Genomic DNA, 18940 nt, shown 5'->3' on the forward strand with positions numbered 1-18940 from the left:
TAAAAATAAAATTTCCCCCTTTATTATTATTATTATATATATACCTCTTATCATTGGTGGACGTGAAACCAGTGATTATCAGCTCATCTCGCCGTGGCACCAGCCATGGCCTCTCTCCTCTCTCCCTGTCCCGTAAACCCTAGTTCTGTGCTCTCAGAGACCACATGCGTTAGCAGCTGCGCCCACTACTCCTGCATTCTCCACGCCACCCTTCCCCTTCATGCAAGGCGGAGGCGCATGGCCGCCGCCGCAACTGTATGCCAGCAAGTGGAGCTCCACCCGCCGCAGAGAGCAGCCGACGCATGGCGGGCCGCCGTACAGAGCGGAAACGACAGGCTGGAGATTTGCAGGGTTGTCAACGGCATGTGGCAGACGAGCGGCGGGTGGGGCAGGATCGACCCACAGGCTGCCGTGGACGCCATGCTCCGCTATGCCGACGCCGGATTCACCACCTTCGACATGGCTGACATATGTAAAGTGCTCTAATCCCACAGTTATCCTACTGCATTGTTTCTTACTCTGAGTTAAACATTATCTGGAAAATGCACGGCTCTGGAAAAATGTACGGCACTTCAGCTCCCATTGATTCCTATGATCCTTTTGAACTTAGTGATATGTGTAAGGGAATGGCAGTAGGGATGCTTCTAGCCATGCTTCAAGGATGGGACAGTAGACCTATAGTAGACCTACTGCCGTTCCCGGATGCCCGTAGTGGTGGTGGGAGCCATTTTGACAGGATGAAAAGGCACAAAAACATTTTGCGGAGACGTTGACAGTGAAAAGAGGAGATTGTGTCCATTTTTGGGCTTAAAGTCAAGGGATTAAGTGAATGTGAAAGGAGCCAAAGGCTAGGAAGTAGGTTGGCTGTGCCCATGGACGCTTTTAAGCTTAGTTTGAAAGGGCGGTCATGTATACAAGTGAAAAGAAGGAGGCTAATCAATATACTAATCACAATTACAGCTTTCTCCCTAATCTTGGCTATGGTGGCTTCTCCCACTCGAGAAGAAAAGTGTGCCCTTCTCCATTGAGTGAAACCGAGCAAACTTTGGTAAATGAGTGTTCTAGTTTGTTTCAATGGGTATTAGAGCTTTGCATTGATCCTATTTTCTCCAAATGTTTCTAAAATTTTGGGATATTTTTGCATTTTCTTGATTTTCTCCAAACCCTAGCTTCACCAAGCTTCCATAGCTTGAGATCTTGCCATTAGGGAGCTATTAGGGTTAGTTTGGACTAGATCTATACCTTCTTTTTGAGCAAACCCTAGACGGCCACGGTTTTTTTTTTGGTGTGAGAGATTCGTAATCTTGGCTAGGGTTAGTTGTGAAGGAGAGTGTGAGTCAGCATAAAGATTGTAGATGATTTCAATATCACATAGATTTTGAGCACTCCAATCGTTCAATTCGGCTCTCAAATCGTAGGTTGTTTCCAGTGCTCCAGTTATCTGTTCAGTCTTTCGGATCACAAAAGTAGGCTCTCAGATCGTAGGCGCAAGTGATTGCAGACGTAGACTAGGCTCTAAGATTGTAGATTTGTTCGGACAATCACCAACATCAGATGATCCATCGTATTCAGACGGATTGTTCGGGCTCTTCGATCGCAGACGATCCAACGTTCCAGTGATTTGTTCGAACAATCACCACCATCAGATGATCCAGTGTTCCAACAATCCAATTCGGCTCTTGACCCAGCATTAGATGGTCCGATTTGGCTCTTCAATTCAGCAGCAACAACAGTAGCAGACGATCTGATTCGGCCTCCGATATGAGACGATCCAATATTAGACGATCCGATTCGGCTCTACAATCGCAGATGACCGGTTGACTCCTCGATCGTCGCAGACGATCTAGCATTAGCAGATGATTCGATTCGAGTCTTCAATCGCAGACGATCTAGTATTAGACGATCCGATTCGACTCTCTGATCGTAGAGAAACCAACATCTGACCATCTAATTTAGGCTCTCAAATCGCAGGCGATCGTAGATTGTAGACGGTCCAGATTTCCATCGATCCCACAATCCAATGCTCTAACGATTTCAGTATCCTACTATTTCTGTTCGGGTTCTCAGATCGTAGAGAAGGGCATCGGCTTGTAACTAAGAGGAAGGAGAACTTCTTTTTCAACATTCGCTTATTCTTCACATGAGATTGATAAAAGTTTTGGCATGAGTTCATGCACTCCATTGTAAGAGAACCATATCTCTGCTTTCTTGTATTACATATTTTTCTCGTTATTCAAATCTAGTATGATGCAAGGGTAGGTTTGCCAAGCGGAGAAGAGGTGCTAAGTTGGAGAGTTTGCTTGAATCTTCCTTGCCATAAGTGCCATGTGGTAAAGTGGTAAGGAAGAGGAGTAGCTACCTTGGCGAGGAGGCGTTGAAAGAGACGCACAACAGCGACATTTTCACTTGAAATCATTGGCTACATGATACTTTCCTTGCCAATCAATATAGACAAGGAATGATGACAATGGTTGGCACATATATAAGCTATATTTGTGGTCAAGGTACATGACATGAGGTTGTATGTATGATGCCTTGGGGGCCAATGTTGATACTCATTTGTTGCCAAAGCACACTTGAGGTGATGATGGATGTGAAGGACTATTGATCTATGCATTTTGGTGGGTTTATGTGCAAAATTTGGTCAAAAGTGAGAGTTGCTGCAAAAAGTACTAAACCCTAAATTAGTCCGAAACGCTAGGGGCTGATTGGGACTTGTTTACATAGCTTGATAGAACTATCCAAGAGCTACAATTTAAGCTATAACATACCCGTTTTTGTTTCCGTTTTGTCCTCTAATGGGCAAAAAGTTAATTGCATGTCATACCGAGGAAATGGAAGATCCACAAGAAAATACAAACCAAATACCTCACACTGTGACATTTGAGGAGCTACACAAGCATATGCATGAAGAAGGTAATGTCAATTAAGGGACATGAGAGAATGCTAATGCGTTGGAAGCGCCTAGGGTTGGCGAGGAAATGAGTACCGTTTTGTACTTCATGCACAAATTATGTGATAGAATGGATCGCAATGATAACATCACCATGAAAAGGCATGAAAATTTGGTTGAATGCATGGGTCAAAGGTTCGATAACAAGTTCGATACTTTGGGAAAAGAGGTTTTCTAGCTTGAAGCAAGAGTGGGTCTAAGGCAATGAGGTCTATGGGGGGCCAACAATGCGTGCTTATGCACCAAGTAAACTCAAGTTTATTTTGAGCTTAGTCCTCATATAATGATAGAGCCAAAGTGTTGTTTGTCACATTGCATTTGGAAGGTTATGCCTATACGTAGTGCCAAGTGGTGGCACTTGAATGCTCATGATTACACGATCACTACTTGGTTGGATCAAGAATGAGATAAGGCGTACATTCATTTCATCCCTTAGCCAATCTAAGATGGTGCAAAAATGGGATGATCTCAATTAAGTGGGCAATGTCAAGGATTGCTCATAAGCTCATGAAGTTTTCACTCCATGTGCGAAACGATATTAGAGCTGATGTGGATGCTTAAAGACTTGACACTGTCAAAGAGGCCATGATACTTGTGGAGATTTATGAGGCAAAATATGCACATGTAAGAGAAGCAAGGCAAGGGGTAAAGGCTAATTTTGGTACTTCATCTATGGTTAAACGCTCAAGTGGTATTGCACCTTATACGGGCCCTCCTAGGTTCCCCATTGTGTATGAAAGAGGTGGGAGAGAAATCACAGATTTGTTATAAATTTCTTAGACCTTAAAATGATGATGATGCTAAAGGAGCCAACAAGAGCAAGGTCATAGGTGAAGATCACATCAATTATTTGAAGAGCAAAGGGTTGTGCTTCAAGTGTGGTGATAAATGGAACAAAGATCATTGGAAGCTTTGCAAAGCCAAGAAAACGACATTAAGCATGATCCTCACCGAATCTTACAATGAAGACACAAAACAGGTTGTGGATGAGTATGAGGAATGCTTTGCGGATGCCAATGATGTGGATGATGTTGAGAATGAGGGTGAATTCCCTTTTGATTCGGGTGGGTCAAAGAAGAGGTAAGATGACTATGACGACGGATTACCATTACCCAAGGCTATGTGTGTTCATGATGACAAGATGGCCACTTTGTGTAATATTTCTAGTGATGCCTATGCCGGTTGTAATAAGGGTATAAGTACATTGAGGCTTAAGGCATGCATAAATGGAAGGGTGGTACATGCTTTGGTGGATAGCAGGAGTACACATAGTTTCATCAACACAAAGTCTATGTGCACTCTCAAATTACAGCCCATAGCTTTACCCTCATGGCATGAAGTTCATGTGGCTAATTGCACATTGGTATTGTAAAGCCCCCAAGGGACCGCCTAAAACACAAGTGAAACACACATGGAAGGGTACAGGCAAACTCATCTCCCGACCGTAGATTTCATTAGGAATCTCTCCCGAGCCAAGGACTAGTCCACTCCCCACAGGCCAAGCCAGTCGACCTTGGTGTCCCATACCACTAGAACTTGTCCTAATGGATCTTTGGCAAGACCGCCTATGAATTGCCATGTTCATGGCATGAGTCTGGTCGAGGCACAGACCATCAACCAACTCTATGACTGAATGAATCACAATAACCCATAAGTCACTTATATAATGACCACTGCTGTCACTATGAATAACAATCCAATCAGTAATAATGGATTATCACTAATAAATGAACCCTAGCTATTAGACATCATCTCCTTCTTGCTGGCTTCCTGTTTGGTGTCCTATTTTAGCCTCTAGGGCTGAGCATGTTAGCTAGAGGGGCTGGTCACCCCTCACATATGTTGTCCCATATTATTCCCCATTTTATGGAGTCTTGGGGCATTTTTTCCTAGTTGTGGAGGACCTTTTCCCTAGTCGGCTACCTTCATATGGGCATATATATAGCTGGCTTGCCTCCCTCATTCTTCACTGCTTGCTTAGCATTGTTTGCTGCAGTTCCTCACATACGAGGTTTTCTCCCCTCTTGCTCGAGACATGTATTCCCCTTGATGATGATATTGAGAGCAGGTTCTCACCTGTGTTTCCTCTCCATCTCTTTTTTTTGGAGGATGGACTTTTGGACCCAGTGGGATGCTTTGGATCTGTGGTTGCTAACCGTGCCTAGGACACAGTGGTACTTCCAGAGTTTTTTGGATTTGGATCAGAATCAGGTTGGGCTTGTACCGGTCCGACGACATCTTTTTTCAGAGGGGGATGTGGAGTCCTCCCATCTTGCGATGCCCACCTCAGTGGCGTGTACTGATGTACAACATTGGGCAACTCATGGTACGGAGTTTGAGCAGATGGACCCCATCTTTTCTAGAGAGTCTTTACATCTTGCGATGTCGACCTTTTCAGAGGATGCTTTTGTACAGCATGTGGCTACTCTTGGTACAGTGTTGGAGCAGATTGACTCTATTTCTTTGAGGGTTCCAGCGAGGAGCACTTTGCTTTTCCCAGGATTGATTGTCTACAGGATCTAATCTTCTTTGGTTATGAGGTTTTTCATACCTTCTTTAGGTTGGATACACGACATTCGACTTCGGGGAGCGTTCTTACACTTGGGTTTGGAACCATTATTTGGAGCAGCACGTCACAGCCTCCATGGTTGTTTTCTTCCAGAGGAGCAGTGTACCTGGCAGCTTGTTCTCTTGCTTTTCTTGTAGTTGAGGAGGAGATTGTTTGTGGAGCTTTCTTGGTACTTGTTTATGTAGTCTTTCATCTTTGATTGGCGTCTCTGGCTTCTTGGAGTTCACTCAGCATCCGGTGCTGAGAGGGGGTGTTAGACATCATCCCCTTCTTGCTAGCTTCATGTTTGGTGTCCTATTTTAGCCTCTAGGGCTGACCATGTTGGCTGGTCACCGCTCACATATGTTTTTCCATTTTATGGAGTCTTGGGCATTTTTCCCTAGTCGTGGAGGACCTTTTCCCTAGTCGGCTGCCTTCATATGGGCATATGTATAGCTGGCTTGCCTCCCTCATTCTTCATTGCTTGCTTAGCATTGTTTGCTCTGCAGTCCCTCACATACGAGGTTTTCTCCCCTCTTGCTCGGGACATATATTCCTTTTGATGATGATATTGAGAGCAGGTTCTCACCCGTGTTTCCTCTCCATCTCTCTCTCTCACCCTCTCTCTTGTGTTTCCACTTTCCCTGTCACATGCACTCTGCATTGTAGTGCATGGTGACAAGATGGCTCATCATCATCAGTGCAACATTGTATATTATTAGTACCTTTTTAGGATGATAATACGTAGGTCACTCTCAGCCTTAGACAGTCAGTCAGTCAGTCCAAGTCCCTTAACCCACTTGAAGAGATGCATTCATGCATGTAGAGTCAGTAGAAGCCTTAGAGTTTGCTCAGGACATGTGTGCATTTATGCATAGTATTCATTCCATATGCATGTAGGCCATCTAGACCATTGCAAAAGCCTTCAGATATCATATAGCAGTCATCAGTATTTATCTAGTATTATTCCCATATTTTTCAGCACTTATTGGGCATTTTTTACATCATTTATATATTTTTCTTGGACAAGTGCATTTCGCCAGCTCTGTAGCCAGCCGACTAGCACCCTATGTCCATATAAATAGCTCAACATATCATCCATTTATTCATTCAGATCATAATGAGCATTGAAGACCTCATTGCCTAGAGCCTTTAGCACAAGGAGCATAAAGCGATTGCAGAATTCAGCACCTCATACCTCAGCGTTTGCCTCATCAACAACTAGGATTTAGCACCTCATACCGTAGTGTTTTCCTCATCAGCATCTAGGAGCATCAACGCAGCATCTACAGCATTCAACATTTAGTCCTCTTTGCGTTTTCAGCAGCATACATACAGTTTTCAGCACCCTCATATGCATCGTTTTGCTACAGCCACTTGGTGAAGGTAAAACTCAGCATTCATACTCATTTTCAGCATTCATACATAGTTTAGAACAGTCCCAATCAGCCCCTTCTCTCAGCCTCAGATTTGCAGCCTTCCTACATCCATTGGGAAGAGTGCATAGGCTCGAGATCGGTCATCATTGGTGCTTCTACAGCCATGTACAGTTCAGCCCAACTCTTGGTCTTCCTAGATCTTGCGTTTGGCTTATCGTCAGTCCACCGTTAGTCTCTTCAAAGAAATAAAGCAAATACTATTTCGGTAACGGGATAGGGGGCCCTTTAGTGGGTAAATCGGGACCCCATACGGTGTACAGTTTCCATCTCTCTCTCTCTCTCTCCCAAAACTCTTAAAGTGTGAAGCCTTAAAGTGGATTGCTAAACTCGCGAAACTCAAGATACAGAAGATGGTGTGAGCATTTGTGTGACAGGATCCTCAAATTACGAATACTTCCGCTCCATGTTACATTTGTTAGCACATTCATCCCCAGATTCTGCTCTTTTATGGTGCCCATTTGATCCCTTTTGCATGGTCCTTGCTTGTGGGCTGGCCACCCCTTTTTCTAGTATTTTTTTGGGATTTTTCCCACCTTTTCTGGCATTTTTCAGTCGGCCTGTCCAGTAGCTCAAGTCGGCCTGTTTTGCAGCTCCAGTCGGCCAGCTTACCTCTACTATAAATAGTGGGTGCTGGCCTCTCATTGTTCATTCAGTCTTGTACATATTTTGCTCCCTCACTTATGAGACTCGTAGTGTCTCTTGCTTGGGACTGTTTTGCTTCAGTATATTCAGCATAGTTTTCTCCATATCTCTCTCTCTCTTGCACTCTCTGTTCAGCACATTCTAGTGCCACTCTGCTTCCGCTCCATGCAGTCTTTCAACATTGGTATCAAATTCAACTTGTCCACACACGCCGTATCCTAGCGTGTGGGCATTCTTGGATGGTCAGATTGCATTCCGGCACGATCACCGACTTCAGCATCATGTCTACAGAGGAGAGTACCCATCAGCTGGAAGATGTCTCCCCCGAAGGAGACCTAGCTCTTCCGACTACAACAGACACCACAGCTCTACTTAGAGCTTAGAATCAGCTTCTCATGGAGCGTCTCCAACTCTTGGAGGCAACAGCAACACGGCCTCCTCCGCCTCCAGCAACCCTCGACTACATTTCCCTCTTCTTTGAGATGGAACAACAAAGAAGAGAAGACGAGGCTAGACGGAGAGAAGAAAAAGTAAAAGCTGAAGCAAGAAAGCAGCAAGAAAAAGTAGAAGCTGAAGAAAGAAAGCAGCAAGAAAAAGCAGATAGACGGGACTATGAGGAAGCCCAACGCAGGATCGAAGAAGACTGGCGTCAGGCTGAACTCGCCGCTTGGGAGCACCAATGAGAGCTAGATCGAGAATGTATATTACTCGAGCACCAAAGGAAAAAGGAGGCCATGCATCTTAGATACCAGCACCTCTCTTCAGCTTCCCTAGCCTCAAGTGCCACCAGCCAACAGTCCGCGACATCGACTACCGTCATTCGAAGTCAACCGAATTTTAGTAAGTATGATTATTTAGTAGTTAATCAGTTTATTCATCAATTTATTGCTCATTTTCCATTAGCTAGGATCACTGATCCTCAGGATAGAGTCCACGTAGCGGCTTTCCACCTTACAGGTGAGGCAGTCACTTCGTGGCAGCATTGGTCTAGTCTTCATACAGACCAAACCACAGGTGTCATGGCTTTTAGCTGGGATACATTTGTTCATGACCTTAAGACCAGATTCCTCCCGCCCCAGTATATGACTGGCTTGGCAGATGAGTTCTATGGACTCAGACAGAATGGGTCTCCAGTGCTTCAGTTTTCTAGAAAGGTTATCACTTTAGCGCACAACAGTTAGGGCTATTTGAGCAGGGCAAGATGGATCAGTTCAAGATGGATCAGTTCATTCGTGGATTAGATCCCAACATCCGGTTCACAGTTCGCAACTTTGAACCCTGTACCTATGACCGGGCTTTGACTCTCGCTCAAAATGAAGAAATGAAGATGAACGAAGGTAAGCCCAAGCAATGTTAATTCCATTTGGATTAACAACATGATCCTCAATTGAGGACATTAATAAGTGTTATGCAAAGGTACTATAAAGGTTGTACATTTTGAGATATTGGCCACCCAAGGCCTAGTAAGAAAGGTTTGGGCGCCCAAGCGTGAATAAAGGCCAATTGTATATAAGGCATTTTCTCATAATAAAAAGGACACAATTCCCTTTGTGCTGTTGAGAGCTCTCTCCTTGTGACTTGAGAGAGAGTGAGGAGAGAGAGCATTCTAGCATTGTGTCTCTTTTCATGCTTGTATGAGAGAGAGAGAAAGAGAGAGAGTGTGATTGGTCTATGTGATGGTGTGAGCGACTCCACGGTGATAGTGTGGAGGTGGAGCTTGACAAGCGAGCTTGGAGGCCTCAAGGGACTCAAGATCGAAGCATTGGTAAGTACCCCACGATGGTTGTGATCTATTGCTCATCCATTAGGTGAATGTATAGAGTTCCCTCTTGGAGGTGTGGTAGTCCATAACATTTTTGGCGTCGTTGCCAGGGAAACACCTTTGTTTCTTCCATCCTCTTTGAGTTTCAGTTTCCATTGCATAGTATTCATTATTGCCTTTGCATTCTGGTAGTGCATTGTGTGGAAAATGAAGGGATAAGGTATGTGTGGTAGAAAAAAAAAGATATGGTTTTGATGTTGTGAATGTTGTAGTGGAGTAGTTTAGGAAAGGATTCATTGGTTACTTTTGATAATTTTGAAGTTAGCATCACTAAAAACACCAACGTGAAGGAGCAGGTTGGGTGTTGTTTTCTTCTTTTTTCAAAAAATTCATAAAAATCAAAAACATAAAGGACCATTGATTGAGCCAGGAACTTGTATTTCATTCCTCAGGAGTGGCATAATCTAATTTTCATCTTTTGGATAAGTATTATGCACCCAAAACCACAGACTACCGACGCGAGAAATTTCACATGAAAGTGCAGGAAAGTTGTTCATGCCGTGAACCATTTCTTTGTAGTTTCATGCCGCGAATCGCTCACGTAATCAGTGTCGGGATTATTGCCGGAAATCATGGGATTACCTTCCAAAATAGAAACTCTTATCCTGACACCTCTGACACGGTGCAATCTGCCCAAAATTTTGAGCACGTGAAAGTGCAGTAAACCTCTCACGGCGTGAATCATTTCTGAAGCGGTTCATGGCGTGAAACACTTACTGTTTCACGACGTGAAATAAATCCTGCAGATTCACATGTAGGCCGAACCAAAAGATCGACAATACCAAGACTGCAGAGGTCGGCTAAGAAAAGGGAATTCGACTAAAGGAAGGAATTCAGCCCCAAGAAGGAAATTTTTTTGAGCACGTGAAAGTGCAGGAAAACTATTCACGACGTGAATCATTTCTTGTAGTTTCATGACGTAAAACATTCTCTGCTATTTCACGTCTCCTGAACAGAGCGATAGAATCAGAAATTAAATCAATTTGGGTTGATTAATAGCTTATCAAATCATACATATATACACTTAAGGTCTTGAAAAACTCATCGGAGACGATCTTATGCTTGACGATAGTGCATCAAATCACCCAGGAACTTCCTGCCAAAGAAGTGTGGGATTGGGACATTTCGGAAGCACACACTTGAGTGTTTTGAGAAACCTGACCACCGTTGAAACCAGTAGTGAAGAATCCATGGAAGAAGAGCTGAGATACGTTGGGTTTGGGGAAGAAGATAAACCACACTTCCCAACCAAGTCCAGTGGGATCATTGATATCACCCAGGGATTTTTTGGTCTCCAAACCAGTCATGATGAAGAAGCGCAATCTGCGGGCATGGGTCTGTCAACTAGCGTTGGACTCGGTCCAAGACAAGAAGTGCCATTCCAAACGTTGAATTCTAGGCTATTAAATACTGACACCCCTTGAATTAGACGAGATGTGGAAAGTACAGCTAGGACAGGTTAAATATTCTTTTCCACCACGGAGAAAGTGAAATTGGACCTCCAACGAAGTGAGGTGGAATGACAACTCCGAGAATTGAGCTTAAGGAAACAAGAGCTTGATACTCGTAGGGCAAAAGCTGAGAGAAAGGAGACAGGAAGTGTTAACCCACTCCAATCACGAGGAAAAGAACTTGAAATTGCTACAGGTAGAAGTGAGGGAGAAATTCCGAACTTGGAACCCATCAACGAGGAATCCAGAATGGAGGAAGGGTTTACAACCAGAGAAGAAGAGGGTAACCTAGCTAACATGGCTGTAGAAGTAGAAGACTGACTCTGTACCAAAAAGGATATTGAGCTAATGATCAATAACCCTACATTGTTACAAGACATGGAGCTCTTAATGACACAAAGACGGGTAGAAGCGACTAATGGGGAATCCCACCAGTGTACAACAACTAGACCATTCCATGAACCCGAGATACCTAGAAGAGCCAATACAGGTAGGGGACGAGGTCTAGGAAGGGGGGGAGCAAATCCCCAGAGGCCTAGAAACGATCTAGCCATGGACCTTAATATGGCCACAAGGGCAGACCTGTTAAATATGGCAGCAGAGATGGGCCGGGGGATGGTCAGGGAACTAGGCTCTACTCTAGAACCCTGACCTTCCCCTAGATGAAACTCTATATTATTTCAAAACTTGTTCAAAAGTTCTCTGGGGACAGGGATTCTATCCAACATGTAGAGGTTTTTGAATCCACATGTGAAACTTGCGGACCGGTCAGTGATGTAACCATGATACATGCCTTCTCGCTGACCTTAGAGGGAAAAGCTCAGCAGTGGTTCCGAACCCTTAAGCTTGAGGATAAGGTTAACTTCACAAGGTTAAAGAATATTTTTGTGCTCAGTTTTGCCCGCAGTGGTGGCAGATGGAGCCCTATGGCACAATTACATAACATCAAACAAAAGGAAGATGAGTCGATGAGAGACTATGTCTCTCGCGTCTGAAGCACTTAAATTCAGGTGTAAACTTCGGGAAAGGTTGATAGATGATCAATTGTTGCCTTGTTTCCGGAGAGAGGTTAGAGACCATAAAATGCATGTTTACCTGGTACTAGTCCGGCCAGTTACTCTTGATGCATGCTGCAAATTGGCAATCAAATATGAAGATAATATGTTAGAATTGCCACAATCGGAAGATGTTAAAACATCTGCAGCAACCACGACTTCGCGTGTCTCGAGTCACCAAGAAATTGGAGCTCGAAGTAAGCAAGTCGGAAACATGACTGTGGATGAGCTCAGCAATGCCATATTAGAAAAATTAAAGGTCAGGGAGGGAAGAGAGACATCTGGGTATGGGCATAGCCACCTTTACCCCCGCAGGAAATTGGTGTGGTGCTCTATGTACAGATTAAATCATACCACCACCGAATGTCCACAGTTAAGGGCAAGGCCATTACTTTATTTTGCTCAGTGTAAAATTGGGAAATCATGACACTTCAATGTGTAGATATCCAAGGTTTCAAAATGTGGCACAGCTACCAGCAAATAGAACCCCATTGGCTTTGACGGCACCACCTATGCAGATCACTGCCACTGCTGGACAACCCAACTCTTCCTACTTACCTAGGGGGATGTTCCGAGTACAAGACGCTTCGTCCTTGCCCTCACCAGTTCTACCGCCACAACCACCACAGACGAAGATCAATCAAGTAATGATTGAAGAGCCATCAGAAGATGTTGACATGGTGTGGGAAATAGAACTTAGTAGGGAATACTACGAGGACATGACTGAGGTTACGCCAGAATACTATGTCCTACAGAATAACACACTAGTACCTGTGTTTCAAACCATGGTACAGTGGAAGGGCAAGGAAATATACTCAAATCTGAGAAGAGAACCTTTACAATGCTATGGTTGCGGTGGGCCACATTGAGTAGCTGAATGCCCAAACAAGAATATGAATCATACACACCAACCACAACAAGTGGCGGCCACGCCCAATGGCATGCCAGTACTCACCTGCAGTAAATGTGGAATTGATCACTTGATCAAGGATTGTCCCTACCGAGCAAGTGGCTCTGCTTCTACTGTTAATCAGGCCACCATCCGGACCATTAGTGTACAATCTATTTCCAGATCTGGCCGCAGGAGAAGAGTGAAGAAAGTAGGAAAGGGGGACACACGGGTTACAATCCAAGACGGATCCAAAGAAGATACAATTGATATCGGATCCACCCAATCAAAGGATGAGGGAGGTCAAAGGATCAATCTTGGAGGATTAGACCAGGGAAAACAAGGAGAACAACCAGCAACTCCTAAGGGGGTTGGTGAATATTCCAATGCCGACGAAGAAATAAGAAAGCTCGAAGATGCCAAGGCCTTAGTTGAAGAATATCGACGACTTCATGACACTAAGCTAAGGACCAGCCGAGTAAGGGATACCATCTATCCACGAGATGAACCAACTCGGAATAGGGTATTGAACATGCCAACCCTGATTCCGGAAGGAACAAGGAGGACTCCGCAGACCAACACAATGTCTAGAATGTTTGAGAAAAATGAGTTGGGGGGGTCTATCCATTCCTTCCCCGTGGAAGAATACGAAACACCTACATGGGAAGAACCCTCTATATCCAAAGAACCTAGTGATATAGGAAGCCTCGCGGCTGTACTATCCACGCCTGTCTAGATGTCGTTGGGACAACTGTTACGCAATTCACCAATCTTATGGACAGATGTAAAAGAATGGGTCAAGGGCGGTTTAAGGCCAGCCGATAATATGAAGGAGACTTTGCCACCCCTGGCAGAAAGAACCTTGAAGCACACAAAGGAAACTCGAGTCGTTAAGATACCAGTTAACTAACTGGGACGCTACTATGAAAGTGACGACACGAACGCTACCATCCCGATTCATCATAATGGATACCAGGCATTGGCTATCCTGGATGGTGGGGTAGGGGTTAGCATCATTACCAAACGTTGTTGGGAAAACTGGGGGAAACGTGATCTAAAAAAAGTAGATTTAATCGTTAAAATGGTTGATGGAACATCTTCGAGACCCATTGGGCTCTTGGAGAATGTTAAATTCAGACTTTTTACGTTTCGCTATCGTCATACATTTGTGGTCATGGACTTCCTACGCCAACCTGATACATATGACATAATATTGGGATGACCTTTCATGAGGGAATCCAAATTGGTGCATGATTGGGCCTTGGATCATGTGTATGTACGCAGGGATTCACAAATCTTGAAGATTGTTCTAAGAGCATGGAAAGCACACCCCATGGAAGGGCAATTGTTTGGTAATGCTTCGGTCACAACGAAGCGAACCACATCCATTACAGATATACCAACCTACTAAGGGGGAAACCAAGGATGAGGAGGAAACGAGAATGTTTGCGTCACTACCTCCTCCAGACTTCAGTGAAAATTGGATGCATGTGTTGGCTACCATTGATGTAATACAGCCCAGGGGAACCCAGTATTTGGAATCTGGAATCGTGCCCACGACTTCTATCTGCATGGTTAATTGGCGGACACTGGATGAGGAATCAAGAAGGGAGACATCAAGTACAGAAAGTACTGTGGCACGAAGCCGTACCAATGCTCAACACCTCAGATGATGGCGGAGACAGAAACAGTATCTAGCCCGACGAAATGCCATGCTACGAAGCAGACCTATGGATGCCCAATGGTTGAGATACCTTGAGGCTATGAAAGTACATGATGAATTCTCAAAGGGCTGGGGCGAGGAGTTGAGTAAAATATCATTGGAAGGGAGGCACAAATAGAAAATTGCCCTTCAAGAAACCGATGCATCCAAGCTTACAAAAGCAGGGTGCCGAAAACGCAACAAGGTCTTAGCAGAGGTGGAGCGTGAGGCCAAGAAGATCATGGCAAAAGCCAAAAGTGACAATGAGGACAAACTAGACTTACTTTCAGTACCCGACCATTTCAAGAACTATCGAAGGTGGTACAACATACGATTCCAATCATGGAAGGTTCGAGACCAGCCAGGCAGAAACCATATCAGATGAATCCTAAGTATGCAGCAATTGTAAAGGAGGAAATTGATAAGCTCATTGCTTCGGACTTTATCTATGAGATCGAACATACGGATTGGTTGGCACCAATTGTGATAGTGCCTAAAAAGAATGGAAAACTGAGAGTATGTGTTCATCTTAACAAAGTAAATGCAGCCACTCGGAAGGACCATTACCCATTACCTTATACCGAACATGTTTTGGAAAGAGTGGCTGGGAGGGAAGCGTATAGCTTCTTGGATGGGTTTTCCGGGTACAATCAGGTGTCCATAGCACCAGAAGACCAACATAAGATAGCCTTCAACACAATGTGGGGGACATTTGCTTACAAGGTTATGCTGTTCGGTCTCACAAATGCCCTTGCAACCTTTCAACGGTTGATGTGCACAGCTTTTAAGGACTACTTGCAAAAGTGGTTGGAGGTATTCATTGATGATCTATGTGCACATTCTCGATGGGAAGATCATCTGGCTTGCTTGAGGAAAGTATTTGAACGTTGTTGATTATATCATATATCACTAAACCCTTTGAAGTGCCAGTTCGGGGTCAAGCATGGTGGGATATTGGGACACATAGTCTCAAAGAATGGTATATCCACTGATGATAGCAAGGTCAAATTGATCTTGGAGCTACCACCGCCTAAACCAACTACAAAGGAGTGCAAAGGTTTATGGATTATGTGGGGTATTATCGACGCTTCATCATTTTTTATGCTGAGATAGCCAGACCTTTGTACAAACTTCTCATTGTCTTTGAGTGGACTGAGGACTGTTAAGAAGCTTATGATTGTCTGAAGCAAGCCTTGATAAGTGCGCCTATTTTGCGACCCCCCAATTGGGATCTCATATTTCACGAACACATCGATGCATCAAATTTTGCTATTGGCTGCGTGCTAACCCAACTTGGTGAGTTCAAATTGGACTATCTAGTTTGCTTCGCTAGTTGTCAGTTGAATGATGCAGAGGTGAACTACACCACTACAGAGAGAAGGATTGGCCATGGTCTACGCCGTCAAGAAATATCGACATTATCTCTTGGCCAACAAATTTATATTTTTTGTAGACCATCAAGCTTTACTATATCTAGTGAATAAACCTTGCACCACGGGAAGAATCACCCGGTGGCTACCATTGTTGTTGGAATTCGACTTCACTGTCACAGTAAGGAAGGGAACATAGCATGTGTTGGCCGACCACTTGTTCAGAATTCCAAATGGGTAACCTGCAATTGGTGTCGATGATGACCTTCTTGATGCTTGTTTATTCAAGTTGGACATGGTACCTGAGTGGAGCGAAGAGATCTTAGAGTATCTAGCTTATGGTTTTCCATAGGACATACCCTTGAACAAAGATAAGATGCGGCTGCTTATCAAGCTTGCGGCACCATATCAATTGATTGCGGGAGAACTATATAGGCTAGGCAAAGACGATGTGCTCAGACGGTGCGTAAGAGAGGATGAATTTGTAACCATACTGGAAGAGTCTCATTCAGGGATAGCAGGCGGGCATTTTGTTGGAGAAATACTCGAAAAGTGCTTCAAGTTGGACTCTGGTGGCCTACGTTATTTGGGGACGCCATAGAGTTCGTAATATCTTGACAAAAACATTGGAAGCAAATTGAACAGATTGGGAGTATAAGCTGATAGCGGCTCTTTGGGCCTACCACACATCATATAAGGTAGCGACGGGATATACTCCTTTTCGTCTAGCTTATGGTGTTGAAGCGGTTATGCCCATGGAATACCTAGTCCCAAGCTTAAGGATTGCTATACAGGAGCGTCTAACTGAGAATGCATTAGCTGAAAGGTTAATTGACTTGGAAAAACTGGATGAGACCCGATTGATAGCATCACATGGGCTCATGGTCGAAAAGTTACGCAGGAAACACTGGTTTGATAAAAACCTTAAGCAAAAAGAACTAAAAACGGGGGACCTTGTCCTCATGTATGGTGTGGGAAACGCCAGGAAAAAGAAACTTAAATACCGAGGCTTGGGACCATTCTGAGTATCGGAAATCACACCACATGGGTCTGTCTGAATAGAAACGATTGATGGCATCCAAATGGAGGGCTATGTCAATGGGAGCAAACTAAAAAAATATTTTGGACCATTGACCCAAGAGATGCTCTTGCAGAAACACCTCTTAAAACAACAGAAACAACTTGCAAAAGAAAAAATCCAGCAAGCGCAAGAGGAAGCTAAGGCTAGGCAAGTCAAAGCTAAAATGCATAAAGGCCTGATACATGCCAACATGGTGCTGTAATGATAGCACATTCATTCCTAGTTTCTGCTCATTTATGGTGTCCATTAGGTCCCTTTTGCATGGCCCTTGCTTGTGGGCTGGCCACCCCTTTTTTTTATGTATTTTTCTGGGATTTTTCCCAGCCTTTCTGGCATTTTCCAGTCAGCTAGTCTTGTAGCTCCAGTTAGCTTGTTTTGCAGCTCCAGTCGGCCAGCTCACCTCAACTATAAATAGGAGGTGCTGGCCTCTCATTGTTCATTCAGTCTGGTACATATTTACTCCCACTTATGAGACTTGTAGTGTCTCTTGCTTGGGATTGTTTTGCTTCAGTATATTCAACTTAGTTTGCTTCATATCGCTCTCTCTCTTGCACTCTCTGTTCAGCACATTCTAGTGCCCCTTTGCTTTCGCTCTGTGCACTCTTTCATGGTATCAGAGCTCCCGGTTTAGCGACCTCTTTGCTGCCCCAGATTCAGCCCTGTTTTCAGCACCCTCTCCTCTGCGTTTTCTCTCAGATCTGCAGCCCTTTACTGCTGCATTTTCTGGACTGAACCTGCTGGTCGCTTCGCCTTCATATTGGCTTCATCAACTCAGCCATCAGGTACTTGTTGACCAGCGTTTTCTTTTCCACGAGGAGTTTGGGACATAGGCGGCCTGTTTTCTTCAGGACAGCAGCCTTCTGTGCTGCGTTTTCCTCTCCAGTGGGCTTGCTCCTTTGTAGAGGGGGTCTTTGGTGTTGCTGGCTTTGGTGGCACTTTTGGTACCTGTGGAGGACACTTCTTCTTCAGAGATTGTGCGTTTTCTTGAGGAGAGCCCAAGCTACAGTCCTCGTTGATGCCTTTCCCTCTTGCACCCTCTTACAGCATATTCCTAGGCCTTGTGCGGCTGCCTTTCCTCTCTATATCAAATCTATATCAAATCCGCATTTTTTGCTTTCCGCTTCTGGTGAACTCAAGGTTGGAGGTACAGTCGACAGAAGCTTCTGTGTTTTTTTTTTTGCTACAAGAGGATTTTCGGGTGGTGTCTAGCCTCTTGGGGCTGCGTTTTGGTGGGAGGAAAGGACCTATACCACCGTTTTCTGATTTGGACAGTTTTATCTTATGAGGGTTGGTTCTCTTGATTGGATCAATGATGACAACTTCAGATTTGGCTCCCGTACCACTCTCTTGTTATTTCCTTGATGAGGCAGACAAGTTGGATCGTGGTAACTTTCAGTCATGGAAGTTGGAGGTTACTTCTATTCTCAGGGAGTACAGTTTGATGGAGTTTCTCTCGTACAAGAATCGATGCTTGCCGGACCTTGCCTCGGCGGAGGATGTGTGTCGGTGGAGGAAGATTATTGGACAGATCTATGGCTTCCTCCTGAATTGTCAGGATTCGGTTTTTCGACACTTCATCTATGCTCCTGATGATGCTTCTACTTTCTATGTGTGGCAGTTGCTTTGTGACCTGTATGGTGATGCCAGTGATCGGCAGATGCTTTCTGCTTCTGGGTGCTCTACAGCCAGTGATCTTATGGACAGTTCTTTTGGAGATGTTCCTGCAGTGAGGGATAGTGGGCCAGTTTTGCTCATTGCATCTGAGGAGTTTGTTTCTCTTGTTGCCTTGCCTTCAGTTTCTGTGCATGCTTCTCCCTGCCAGGATGATATATCTGGTAATGTTTTTGAGGATGACAGTGGGCTATCTTTGCTCACAGCTTCTGAGGGGGATTTGTCTCCTATTGCTTCGCCTCCGAGTCTTTCTTCGACAACTAGTGACCAGGATGTGTTGCTGGTCCCTTTGCCTTCTATGGAGGAGCTTGCTTCTA

At 44.4% G+C, this 18940-nt stretch overlaps 1 pseudogene across 1 annotated transcript in view; it reads left to right on the forward strand.

Moving 5' to 3' along the window:
* Positions 1–302: 302 nt before the first annotated feature.
* LOC147626594 (flagellar radial spoke protein 5-like) overlaps positions 303–18940 on the forward strand; it is a 67708-nt pseudogene continuing 49070 nt past the window's right edge. The window contains exon 1 of the transcript XR_015268633.1: positions 303–472. The product of XR_015268633.1 is annotated as a flagellar radial spoke protein 5-like (transcript). The remainder of the gene's footprint in view (positions 473–18940) is intronic.

This window comes from Cibotium barometz, chromosome 22 (genome assembly GCF_041138505.1).
Source record: "Cibotium barometz isolate CiBa-2024 chromosome 22, ASM4113850v1, whole genome shotgun sequence".
NCBI lineage: Eukaryota > Viridiplantae > Streptophyta > Polypodiopsida > Cyatheales > Cibotiaceae > Cibotium > Cibotium barometz.